We start from the raw sequence: 14,320 nt of genomic DNA, 5'->3' as shown, positions 1-14,320 counted from the left end.
GCCACACAGCTGCAGCCAGCAAGGAAGCGTTTCCCTTACAAGGACCGTGGACTCAATGTGAGTCCACGGAAGGTTAAGCTTCCTGCTGGTTGCAGCTTGTGTCCCTCTCCTGCGCTGTTTTGATGGTGTTGGTGGTAGTGATGCCTCCATAGAAGGGTCAGGAACCTCCATGGGGTCGAACCGCCTGGATCCACTGTCGGATGCTGCCATCGCCAGTGTGAACCAGAACCGTTAGGAGTGCAGACTGAACAGGAAGGAAGTTATATGCTTGAATTTCGATACAACGCAAAATACATTGGCTGTTGGGGTAGACCGTTCAACATGAACAGAAGCAAACAGGTATCGTATCATTCAATAGGATCAAAAATATGTATAATACAGTTTGACATGAAGATTCAACGAACCAGCTAAAAACATACGATCGCTGCGAGCGGACATTTATGGTCAAATGCTCCACTTATAGGCTATAGAAGAATTCTAATGTTGTTTGACTAGTAAACATAATTAGTAATTATAATTAATACTAGTCAAAAAACATTAGAATTCTACTATGGCTTGTGGGCGGAGCATTCGACCGGAAATGTACGATCACGGCATCGTACAGTTTAGCTGCTTCGTCGAATCTTCTTAGAACATTTGACAGACACCATAAGCCTTCAATTCTTTAATGAAACAAAATAAATAAAAACGAATATCGGGAGTAACTAAATAAATAAATTTTTCGGACGAAACCGAAATTCCGAAACAAAATATTTCAGTGTGCACATGTCTACTGACTAAATCTATAGAAGACCATAATCTCTCCTGTAAACGTCAGTAAAATGAGATAAAATATAATTAACTGTGTCTATGAATGATTTCTTATTTTGCATCCTGGAAATCCTAAATCAATCACTAATACTGTAATCAGAAAATGATAAATAGTAACATTCCATTGTGAACCATAATGTGTGTATGAATAGTTAATACCTGTATGAATGGATGTGACTTTTTGGTTCAATCAATGAAATAGAACATTCCTGTTTCCAGCTACTCCACCTTCTGATTCTCACGACACCAAGAGAGTGACTGTCATCCCAGGAAATGCAGACACGAGAGGTATGTATGCATGGGCAGTATCTGCAGACAACCCTGAAAAATGACAGGTCTAAAATTAGGACCTGCCACCAACATTCTTGTGTCACACAATATAATGGGGCAAGAGACACAAAAGAACTGCCAGAAGTGTGTTTATTCATCAACCAGATGATGGATTTTACTTCCATGCTACAATGCATTTTCAAATGTACAACAGCAAAGACACACAGTACAGTAGACAAAGGTATTCATCTATTAATCCTACTTGGAAAGCTGGAGAGTGGCCCCTGGGTTGACTAGAAACGTACTAGAGTAAATGCACTCACCCATATGACACAGCTGAAACACCTTTTTGTTATTTAATCTCCCTCTTAGTACAATATATTGTGAAAAGGAAAAAAAATCACATGTTCTGTGGCTTTTCTTTATATTCATATGGAAAACAATATCTCCCAGTTCCATTCTGTCACATAGCAAACATGACTGTATTTACCTTAAGTAACATTTGGGACTGTGACTATTGTAGCAGGGTGGGCATTGTCAAAACACAAGACTCATAATATACCATTTACAGATTTTATATTGCCTCATATGGTTAGATTTTAACACTTGTGGGTGAATCCGCTTGGCTTGCTGGACCAGTCACAAGACTCTCTGTAGCACAAAAAACATACAACCATTTACTCAAATTTTTCTATAGGTTCTTGAATAGTCAACTGTATAGCCCTGTAACAGCTTTGAACCAAGACATCAAGCTCTCTTAAATATCAAATCCTTGTATTTTATCATAGTTTCCACATAATATGATATGTTTGGTGTGAAAAGGTTGGAGTTTGCAAATACTCATCGCTCATTTGTTAAAGATAATTTGTTCTATGCAGTTGATGGTAAGCAATATTGCATTTCTTGATCTTTATCACAAATATACTCGGTTGTTCCCCTACAGTAGTTTGTATAGAATGAAAAAATTATACCTAAATCAATATTCAAACTTAAAGTGGAGCTTCACTGAAAAGTTAAAGTCCCACTCATCCTCTTCCTCCCTGTAAGAAAGGGCATGCCAATAGACAAGATGGTTCCTCTACTAAATGCCGACAGAGATAATTTTTTTATATATTATAGTTAGGGAATGTACATCCTTGGTCAACGGTAGGTGTACATTGTACTCTGAATATATATGCAGATGTTTATTACATATGCATTTTTGTTGCCCAATGTAAACTAAAATTTTGCTCTACATATTTGAAAACTTTAATAAAATAAGATTGAAACAAGTTGGCTCCTCTGAATGTACTTCTGTGCACAGGCTAATACATGTTAATAAAATGTATATATATTTCTCCTTAAACCCTGGTGTCTTTATAGAAGGTAACTTTGGGAATCTGCTAACCTCAAATTTTTTTTCTATATGCCTTTTTCCTTCCAGAGACCACACCTGAGGTCATCAGAGGGTATAGGGATTAAGGACTGTGGATAATTCCAAGTAATTGATGATTCTCATTTATTACATGTGGTTGTAGTAGTGGTGATTTTTATCTTCTTTTGATAGAATACATGTTCCTGTTCGTACTGTAATGATATTCGTGTCTTTTTTTCTTTTGGAGCGGGTACCTTTTTCTAACAGGTCACCACGTCCACAGTTCTTGCCTATGTGAGAATTCCAGAAACTTGGACACATCACACATCCTAGCAATGGCGGCTGATGTTTTTTTCTTTTGCGGGGTGCGGCAAACAGCCCCCCCCGGTTGGTCGGCGGCACCCCCCCCCCCGGGAGGATGGTTATCTTTTCCCCTTTATGACTGGTGTTGTTTGGATCTGAAAAGACCCAGGGCACCTTTGACCACACAAAAAAGAGGAAAGAGGAAAGTGAGTGGTACATGTGCCCACATAGTCAGTGGTGGCTTGTGCTCCAAATTTTTGGAGGGGCGAAAACAAAATTCTGAAAAAAAAGACCATCAATTGCAGCCTCACTGTGCCTATCAAATGCAGCCACTGTGCCCAACAATTGCAGCCACTGTGCCATCAAACGCAGCCACTGTGCCCATCAATTGCAGTCACTGTGCCCATCAAATGCCATGACTGCGCCCATCAATTGCCGCCACTGTGCCCATCAAATGTTGCCACTGTGACACCCCCACCCACTCACCGTCTGCCCAGCACTCACCCTGTTTCAGTGGGGCAGCGGGTGACAGCGGCGACAGGTGTCCTCCATGCGTCTTTTCCTGTCCTCTCCTCCCGATAGGCATCCAATCACATCGCCTGTCGTTTCAGCCAATCAGGTGACGGGTAACAGACCTGAGCACCTGATTGGCGGAGAGGCGGTTCCGTGTTAGAACAGCAAATGAATATTCGTTTCCTAACATACCTGGGTGAACTGTGAGCGCCAAGCATGGCACTCGCAGGTCCGGCGCTTGAATAGGGGGTGGCAGTGGTGGCCCTGGATAGATTCATGCAATGCATGAATCTATCCATTGGTCATAGAGGGGGTGGCTGGAGAGAGGGCATGGCACCCATGTGCCACAGTGGACAGTGTTAAAGCCTGAGCCAACCTACTTCTTTACACTGCAGAGTGCACAGAGATTTTTATTTATTTATTTTATTTATTTCAGGTACTTATATAGCGCCGTCAATTTACGCAGCGCTTTACATATACATTGTACATTCACATCAGTCCCTACCCTCAAGGAGCTTACAATCTACGGTCCCTAACTCACATTCATACATACTAGGGACAATTTAGACAGGATCCAATTAACCTACCAGCATGTCTTTGGAGGGTGGGAGAAAACCAGAGTACCCGGAGGAAACCCACGCAGGCACAGGGAGAACATGCAAACTCCAGGCAGGTAGTGTCGTGGGTGGGATTCGAACCAGAGACCCTTCTTACTGGTAGGCGAATGTGCTATCCACTGCACCACTGTGCCGCCCAGAGATGCCACAATCATTGTACCCACAAAATATGCCTTGATTACTGTGCCACAAAGCAAAGTTTTCACAGACATGCAAACCTCAAAACAAAAGGTCATTGCAGTCAAGGCTGTAAAGCAGATAACATAGCAAGTAAAGTGCAATGGTCAGGAGTAATGTACAATATAGTGTATAGACAATAGTGATCAGGGCTATGTAGCATATAACATAACATATAAACTGCAGTGGCCAAGAGTATGTAACCTACAACATAATGCATATAGTACAGTGATCAGGAGTATGTAGCGAATGCAGTGAATTGCTAAACAAACAAAAAAATCTAAATTTTCAAATTTGACAAAGATTGTTGGTCAAAACATATCAACAGGTTGTTTCTCAAGCAGTTGCTGCTGTCCCGGTGATCAAAAAGTAGAGCCTCTAACTCTTAATTTGCTGGTCAAACAAGGGGAGGAATGTGGAGACTGTGGAAAATGTAACTAAGGAAATTGATGTTCTGGGAGATCCTCGTTGTTAATTCAGATCCAAGACCCAATGTAGCAGAATTAAATAGTCAACCTGCAGAAAGGATAGTGTCACGTAGTTCCCAGATTGGGGTTCTGACTCTGATGGTAAGAAGCTCATTTAAAGAGACCAACAGTGTTGGTGGTTACTCAGCTGGACCAGAGGAAATACTCTAGTGGATGACTAGAAAATACATTTCCTATACATTTCCAGTAGAGTCACAATAGCAACAGAATTAAGCAGGCACAATTGAGTAGAAAAGGACCAAATGTAGTCAATAGCCCTGGTGCATGTGCCCTAGATGCCTGAGTCTAGTGATGTTTGTTGTTTTTAAAATAACAGTCACTGATTCTTTTGAGTGGCCCAGAGGAGCCTTTACCTTGCTCGTGTATTTCCATTGAGTTGTACTCAGATATTTAGGGTTTCTACTAGACTTTCTTCTCTTGCCAGATTTTCTGAAGGCTTTTTAGGGTTCAATCATATTGATGCGTCAATGTGCATTATGGGGCCCATTAATGACAATGACAGCACATGAAGGGACGTGGATAATTGACAATCCACATAAAACCACATAATAATGTGGATGGAAAAGCATGAATCTAGCCTAGTACACACTATTAGTTGTAGTAACTAAAGAGCTCGGGAGGAGCCGCTGTACTAGCTATGCAATGTTACTACAGCTATCTCCCCCACTGAGCTATTTCGTTCTGACAGGGGGGCGGCCCCTGCCAGAAGACACTGGTCAGCTCTCTCAGTCATTGGCTGAGAGCGCTGATTGGATGCAGATCAGCAGACCTTTTTAGTCATGTCCCTTCGACAGAAGACAGCCGAAAGGCCGACATCTGTCAGACCAGCTGCCATACACACCCGCTGAATGTTGGTCGGTTTCTATTGAACTGGCCGATGTCACCCAATATTCAGCCCATGTGTACAGCCCTTAAGCGTTACATAAGAAGCTTGCTAGCATTTTCTTAAGCTGTGACCACTATTTAATTATGAAATACATTACAACCTGACTTTCCAGCCCCTTTCCTGGAACATTTCCTTGCATGCATACGCACAGAAACGTCAGTTAAGGCTTTTGTCAAATGAAAATGATGATTTAAGGTCTTCAAGATAATGGGCAAAATTTCCTTTTTTTTTAAAGCCCCACTTCGGACTAAAACAAATTTTTTTTTTACCATCCCTCCTTCCCATCTCCTCTAATCCATGGTACTAAGCATTTCTTCCCCCTTACTTTGTGAAGCCAGATATACACCTAAGAACCCCCTCCAGGTCCCATATTGCTGCCTGTTCCAGGTGGGGGAACCGCTGATCCAGTGCTGCAATGCCCCACTAAAACTGCTGGTCCCCTTTGATGACATTGTCCTTCTCCAGATCCTGGGAGGATCCATGCAATCCGTGACATAGGCATCCAAAAAAGGACCCTTCCACAAAGTAAGAAAAAGAGGAGATGACTCGGGGCTGCAGCAACTTGTGACTGCCGGTTAAGGTAAGTGAAAAAGAGAATTTAGACGGGGATTTTTTTTTCTTTCCAGGAATCAGCTAGAGAGAGATGGGGAAAACGATCCCAAAGTGGGGCTTTAATCATGAAAGTTCACTTGCTCATTTGGGTAGATACAAATTATGTTTATCACTTTTTTATTGTGCATGTGAGTATTTGTAAATTCATGAATGTATGCGTTTAGAAACATTTAGTCCCCATTCACACCACCGTTAAAAAAATCATTTACAAGTGATTTTTTTTACGAATATGAACGCAGCTGCATTGTTTTCAATAGATACATTCACACAGGTGGGTAAAAATGCACAGCGCACAGATCCATAGCCCAAAATCTGGAGGATTTACATATACCTGTATGCCAGATGTAATGGTTGGAAAAAAAAACAGGACAATTTAATGAAAGTAATTACTGATTATTACGCAGTAACTTTTGTGCTAGTAAAAAAAAATGCATAATAAGATCAGTAACATTTTTACGTCCATGTGAATGTAGCCTTAGGATTGTTACGTTTTCTTTTTAAACTGCTTTGTCTTGCTATGTAAGCTTACTCTATAATCAGTGCCCAACAGAATTCACAAGCAACTTGGCACTGGACAGATGTTACCATAACTTTCTATTTCCACATGTGGCATCTGAATGGCTTAAGCCGACATCTGCTAGACAACTTAGAAATGTTTAAGGGAAACAGCCCTCATGTATGCCTCCTCTTCTTTAAAGTGGTAAGGTAGGTCAAGAATGAGGTTAGTGTAATTCCCCAAGCATCTCATCATCATATAAAGTAGCTGACAACATATGTGTCACTCACTGCCTGTCTGTTATGATGTCATAGCTTGAGTAAGAGGGCAGATCTTATCAAGTAGCATTCTTGTTTACTTCATACATGACAAAAGAGTCTGGATCCTTATATGGGGGAAACGATGTAAAGGGACATATGTTAAGTAGAAAAGTATGTGTGAAATGGACCACACTATGTATGATTACTAAAGAACAGAATAAGTAGTTGAGAAAACATGTTCAACAAAATACTGTATAAGAAAAGAAGCAGAAGAAAAATTAAGCAAATAAAAAAGATTTTGGGAATGAGAGTTAAAGTGTATGTAAATGCTAACAATACATTTCTTTATTTGCTCCCTTTTAAAGCATTTATTATATCTGTTCAACAAGAGCAAAAAAAAAAATACAGAAGGAAATCTAGTAAGCTGATAACTTCCCATGCACTCTGGACTGTTATCAGATGTATCAAGAAGTTTACTGCTATCTCAGCAGATTAAAAAACACCTCGCCCTGTTATGAAGCAGAGAAGTAAGTGGATTGTAGCCGTGAAATTGCTGCTCAGTACAGTTATCACTCTAGGACGGGAATTGAGTTAATGCCAGGATTACAAGGTTAAAATAAAGGAAAAAAAAGTGTGAAAAAAGAACACAGTCAACACATCTAAGGACTGGTAAACTGAAATGCTACCAATTTCTGTTCTTGGGTTTTGATACACTTTATGGGAAAAAGATGACCAACCCCAGCCTTCTGCAATCCTGTGACCCGTATTCAGCTGACAGCCAGCTAAAGTCTGCTGTTGGCTGATGTCACTCAGCCAGTCCAGGCTTTGTTGGGATCCACTTAGATGCTTGGACTGGCAGCTGGCTCAGCCTCTCAGTGAGCCACTGACAGCCTGAGCCAGCTGCTCCCATACCCTCCACAGCCCAGCACTCCAGTGAGTGCTGGAGGGGGAAGAGCAGAGAGCCACTGATTGACAGTCACCGGCTCTATGCTCACTGAAGAATGGGAGCTGAGTGATAAGCAGTCTTTGATCGCTCGGTTCTCAGTCTTATGCCTTGTACACATGACCGGTTTTCCCGTCAGAATAAACTCTGAAGGTTTTTCCGACGGATTTCCGATTGAATTCCGCTCAAGCTGTCTTGCATACATGCGGTCACACCAAATTCCGACCGTCCAGAACGCGGTGACGTACAACACGTACAACGGGACTAGAAAACGGAAGTTCAATAGCCAGTAGCCAATAGCTTCCGTCTCGTATTTGCTTCAGAGCATGTGTCGTTTTTGGTACGTCCGAAAGCATACAGACGATCGGTTTTCCCAATGGGAATTGGTTCCGTCTGAAAAATTTAGAACATGTTCTCTTTCTAGGTCCGTCAAAATTTTCGACATGAAAAGTCCGATGGGGCATACACACGATTGGAATATACGATGAAAAGCTCCCGTCTGACTTTTTCTGTCGGACATTCCGCTCGTCTGTACACGGCATTAGAGTCAGCGGGGGGCAGACACAGCATCGGTCTGATGCTGCATACACCTAGGTGAATATAAATGTTTATTTTTTTAAACGCGCAACTTCATTTTTAACTGCTGAAATGCTTCATACTATACATTATGCTATAGGAAATACAAATATCACAATAGAAATATTTTCAGATGCATATCACAATTGTATCTTAAAATACAAGAGAGTTTGGTCATGATAGAAGAAGTACATTCTAAGTCCAAGAAGCTGAGACAGTGACCAATGTATACAGCCACCACACAATTCCATATACTCAGCACCGCCATGCAGTATAATGCTACTTCAATAAATGCCAGCTGGTTTCATATTACTTCTGAATCACTCTGATATTAATTGGATTCTAACAGCCTGGCAACTACAATCCCTGCTGATGTATGTAGTCACCGTAGTGTACCTCCTGTATCCCTCATTCCAAATATCTAGAGGTTTCAGAGGAACAATCGAGTAGGGACTGAATCTTCACAGAGTTCTTTAGTACATACACTTGGTCCAATACAATAATTAACTCCATTCATATAATCAATCCATATATTTTATCTATTAAAGCTCATAAAAATGTAAAAAAAAAAAAAAAAATGTTAGTATTCACTTCAGGTAATATTGAACAGGTTGGTGACACTGTCTCAAGTAAAATAACACCACTGCCGTGGGACAGACTAATACAATGCAGGAATTGGTTTTGCTTTTTTACATGTCACTGCAGAGAAATGAACAGTGGAAAAACAACAGTTTTCACATATTGTTTTAAAAGGCTAGGTCACCTCTTCCACAAAATAGCCCTAGGCATTTAAAAGGTATTAGAAAAACTGTGCAGCTTTGCAAAATTTTCAGCAATATTACTGTCATACCTGTAGACTATTTGGGCCCACCTTGAAAACTTTTAGTTAGGAATACTCACATCCTACCTTGATGATAGGACATGAAAATAGTTAGTTTTTACTTCTGTAATGTTGGATGAATGAGCATTCAAGCCAGGATGCGTGAATTGCTAACTGGGAGATTTTCAGCTAGGTCCAAGAGGAAGCAAATGGACTAAAGGTAAGACAACAACGTTAATGAACTTTTTACAAACCTGCACAGTTTTTTAATACCTATTGGGGCTTCTTGACTGCAGAGGGTATTTTCTGGAGATAGTAAACCTAGTCTTTAATCTCCAATTCCATGTTAGCAGGAAAAAACATGCTTGAAACATCATGGAGGAACCGTGTTTTGCCATTCATCTTACAAAGGACTTTCCTTGCATTCCCGGTGTCTGAATGGAGTAGCAGTGGAGGAAAAGGAAGAGTCCCATGCCATTTGGCTGCCCTGGTGCATTGTAAACACAGGAGATTGCATGCTCAGCATGGTCCCCATTCATGGAAAATGTTGCATTTTCGCAAGAAAAGCAGAGAAGCAAGGCAATGACACCACAATATCCAACTCATCCAATCAGAGAACACTTTGCATTCATGAGAAAATGAAAACTGTTCTCAGAGTGGTGTTATGCCAAGTTGGTGACCTCATGCATTCAATAATCAGCAGAGCAGTTTCTGTCTGTATCCCCATTGCAAGTTTTCTTTTACTTCCGGTCTGGTAAAGTTGTTTCCCCACTTTATTTAACGCTTTAAAAAAAAGCTTTTGGCTTGACATATACTTTATGTCATTTAAAGAGAAAGTATGGGAAAATGTTAGCAAAACTGTGAATGACACTGTATACGCTTTGGCTATCACTGCAAAATCAGCTTGGACGTAGAATGGATGTAAAAGAAAAAAAGGTTAAATTAATTAAGTCTGCTGTGCTTTTCTATATGGTCTTGTCTAAAAACTGGTGGTTTCACAGGGCAGGAAAGGCAGGTGAGAGGCCTAGACAACATAGGGTATCACCCCAAGTGCCACGGCACATTTTGTGCAAAATGGCATGTAGACCTGATCCGGACTAAATCCTGTACATCTGATATGTTCAACTTAAATGAGCAGTGCAGGATTAGAAAAAAACAAACATTTATACACACCTAGATCTGATCTGATGCTGCAGCTGTCGCCCACATATGACCGGTTTTTGCTCAGTTCTCAGTCTTCAGTGACTGTCAGTGACCTGCGCTCTGCCTTGCCCCTGCATTGCCTACTGGAGCACTGGGCTGTGGAGGGGATGGGAGTAGCTGGCTCGGGCTCTCAGCAGAGCACTGAGAGGCTGAGCCAGCTGCAGTCAGGCATCTGGGCACATCCAAACATTATTGTCATGATCCCCGCAGAGCCTGGACTGGCTCTGTAAAACCTGCCAAAAACAGGCTTTAGCCCACTGTTGGCTGAATTTGGGTCACAGGAGTGCAGAACTAAGTGCACTTCTGTGACCCACGGTTGAACTATACCCAAAAGAGCTTTAAGTTGTCCATATGCATTAAGATATCTCTGGTTCTGCCCTACATAGCTGAATGAAGGAAATCACTTGATTCTTCCATCCATGCTAAAGAGTGTGGATGAACGAATCTGCAGTATTGGCCTATTGTTTTCTGACACATGGCACCTACTGCTGTCAAAATACCTGAACAGTGCCTGTATCTGATTGGATGCAGGCACCGTTTGGCTGAGAAATTTACACCCACCTCCTTTCAATTAACTTTTGTAAAGCTGGGTGGCACCGACAGGGCTACCCATAGAATAAATGTAATCCGAAAAGGATTCCGAGGATGTTCGATCCACACATGGCCAGCTTTAGTCAGCACTATGGTTGGCAATAGATGGTCACATAACTCCCTAAGAATGGCTACCAGCAGTATTATAATGTGGAGAACAGTGGCGCTCATCTGAGTGCAGTATATTAAAACGATTAATGATAAATTTATTAAGTTAAAAAATGAAAATAAGAATTAACTCACAGGGTAAGGGTTAAAAAGGCTAGTCACGAGGGGGGCTCACTGTGTAGTCCTTATCTAGATAGCTGGCGGGGTGGGGTGCTGCTGTCTCGCTAGCTGTAGGGGTTTCCAAGGCTCCGAGTCAAACTGGCAGTCGTATCCCCGTCGGCTGTGACGTTACTGGATGGGGGACACAGGGCCGTCAGGCGCGCATTCGGAGAATGTGTGCTCCTTCTTCAGGCTCCTTCTTCAGCTAGCGAGACAGCAGCATTTCACACCACCAGCTATCTGGATCAGGACTACACAGCGTGCCCCCCTCCCCTTGTGACTAGCCTTTTTAACCCTTACCCTGTGAGCTAATTCTTATTTTAAATTTTTATCTTAATAAATTCATCACTAATCCTTTTAATATACTGCACTCAGATGAGCGCCGCTCTTCTCCACATTATATATCTACAGAGCTGCTTCCTCTTTTACAGCTGGCTGCACCTCTAGAGCGCTATATACATCCTATATATCAGTGTTTCTCAACTCCAGTCCTCAAGGCGCCCCAACAGGTCATGTTTTCAGGATATCCCTCAGATGAAACAGCTGTGGTAATTACTAAGGCAGTGAAACTGGTCAAATCACCTGTGCAAATTAATGGAAAGCCTGAAAACATGACCTGTTGGGGCGCCTTGAGGACTGGAGTTGAGAAACACTGCTATATATACACAGCTATTTACATCCTTAACCCATGAAACTTGTTCTTAACCCATTCAAGCCTGAACAGAACTTTTACAGGGTCCAAGCCACCCATAACCACTGGATTTTATTACCACAACCACCTTTACCTATAGTTTTGTTTCCCACCCATCTGTCTCTCTCCAAGCACCACTATACTCTCCCCCCTCTCCTCTCTGCCAGCAGTATTGCCCATCTGTAAACAACATTGCAGTATAAAGCTGAGGTTCCCAGATGGATACTCTTCTACATACCAGGATCCATTTTCTGCCAAAAGCACCTCCAACCGCCTAATGTAATTATTATATTCTCTGCTAGGTTAAAAACAGCATTTTTTTTTTTACAAGGGATCATTGACTTGGGAACACTGCATGCTTTTAGGGCCAGCCTAAGTGTATGGGTCATTGGGGCTCAGTAGCAATTGTCCCAGAAAAATACATTGCATAATACTGAAAAATGTATTAAAATGTATTTTGTTTTAACATACTGGTTTGGCCTGCTGGGCACCAGTCTGTCATAGGCTGCTTAATGATCTGCTAATGGGATTTTCCCTCCTTTCTGTGAACACTTATAATCGTTATGTACATAACGCAGTGACCTTCACAACTGGGTTTAGTTTTTGAACTGTTTTTCCATATAATGCATACAGTGGGGACGGAAAGTATTCAGACCCCCTTAAATTTTTCACTCTTTGTTATATTGCGGCCATTTGCTAAAATCATTTAAGTTCATTTTTTTCCTTATTAATGTACACACAGCACCCCATATTGACAGAAAAACACAGAATTGTTGACATTTTTGCAGATTTATTAAAAAAGAAAAACTGAAATATCACATGGTTCTAAGTATTCAGACCCTTTGCTCAGTATTTATTAGAAGCACCCTTTTGATCTAATACAGCCATGATTCTTTTTGGGAAAGATGCAACAAGTTTTTCACACCTGGATTTGGGGATCCTCTGCCATTCCTCCTTGCAGATCCTCTCCAGTTCTGTCAGGTTGGATGGTAAACGTTGGTGGACAGCCATTTTTATGTCTCTCCAGAGATGCTCAATTGGGTTTAAGTCAGGGCTCTGGCTGGGCCATTCAAGAACAGTCACGGAGTTGTTGTGAAGCCACTCATTCCTTATTTTAGCTGTGTGCTTAGGGTCATTGTCTTGTTGGAAGGTAAATCTTCGGCCCAGTCTGAGGTCCTGAGCACTTTGGAGAAGGTTTTCGTCCAGGATATCCCTGTACTTGGCCGCATTCATCTTTCCCTTGATTGCAACCAGTCGTCCTGTCCCTGCAGCTGAAAAACACCCCCACAGCATGATGCTGCCACCACCGTGCTTCACTGTTGGGACTGTATTGGACAGGTGATTTGCAATGCCTGGTTTTCTCCACACATACTGCTTAGAATTAAGGCCAAAAAGTTCTACCTTGGTCTCATCAGATCAGAGAATCTTATTTCTCACCATCATGGAGTCCTTCAGGTGTTTTTAGCAAACTCCATGCGGGCTTTCATGTGTCTTACACTGAGGAGAGGCTTCCTTCGGGCCACTCTGCCATAAAGCCCCGACTGGTGGAGGGCTGCAGTGATGGTTGACTTTCTACAACTTTCTCCCATCTTCTGACTGCATCTCTGGAGCTCAGCCACAGTGATCTTTGGGTTCTTCTTTACCTCTCTCACCAAGGCTCTTCTCCCCCGATAGCTCAGTTTGGCCGGACGGCCAGCTCTAGGAAGGGTTCTGGTCCTCCCAAATGTCTTCCATTTAAGGGTTATGGAGGCCACTGTGCTCTTAGGAACCTTAAGGAACCTTTTTGTAACCTTGGCCAGATCTGTGCCTTGCCACAATTCTGTCTCTGAGCTCTTCAGGCAGTTCCTTTGATCTCATGATTCTCATTTGCTCTGACATGCACTGTGAGCTGTAAGGTCTTATATAGACAGGTGTGTGGCTTTCCTAATCAAGTCCAATCAGTATAATCAAACACAGCTGGATTCAAATGAAGGTGTAGAACCATCTCAAGGATGATCAGAAGAAATGGACAGCACCTGAGTTAAATATATGAGTGTCACAGCAAAGGGTCTGAATACTTGACCATGTGATATTTCAGTTTTTCTTTTTTAATAAATCTGCAAAAATGTCAACAATTCTGTGTTTTTCTGTCAATATGGGGTGCTGTGTGTACATTAATGAGGAAAAAAAATTAACTTAAATGATTTTAGCAAATGGCTGCAATATAACAAAGAGTGAAAAATTTAAGGGGGTCTGAATACTTTCTGCCCCCACTGTATGTTAAAGTCTTGTTTTGTTTAGTTTCTTGGTCTCTTTTTTTTTTAATCTATGCATTCGTTTATATGCCCACCTGGCTGTCTGAGTGACGGATGTGGTAGAGGAGGCAGCTTTACAGTCCACCCTGGACTTGTCTTGACGGCACTTCTTTATACCCGGACTCATCACCTGGTCCACCTTTTGGGAT

This window comes from Aquarana catesbeiana, linkage group LG01 (genome assembly GCF_042186555.1).
Source record: "Aquarana catesbeiana isolate 2022-GZ linkage group LG01, ASM4218655v1, whole genome shotgun sequence".
Taxonomy (NCBI): domain Eukaryota; kingdom Metazoa; phylum Chordata; class Amphibia; order Anura; family Ranidae; genus Aquarana; species Aquarana catesbeiana.
This window is presented reverse-complemented; position numbering follows the sequence as displayed.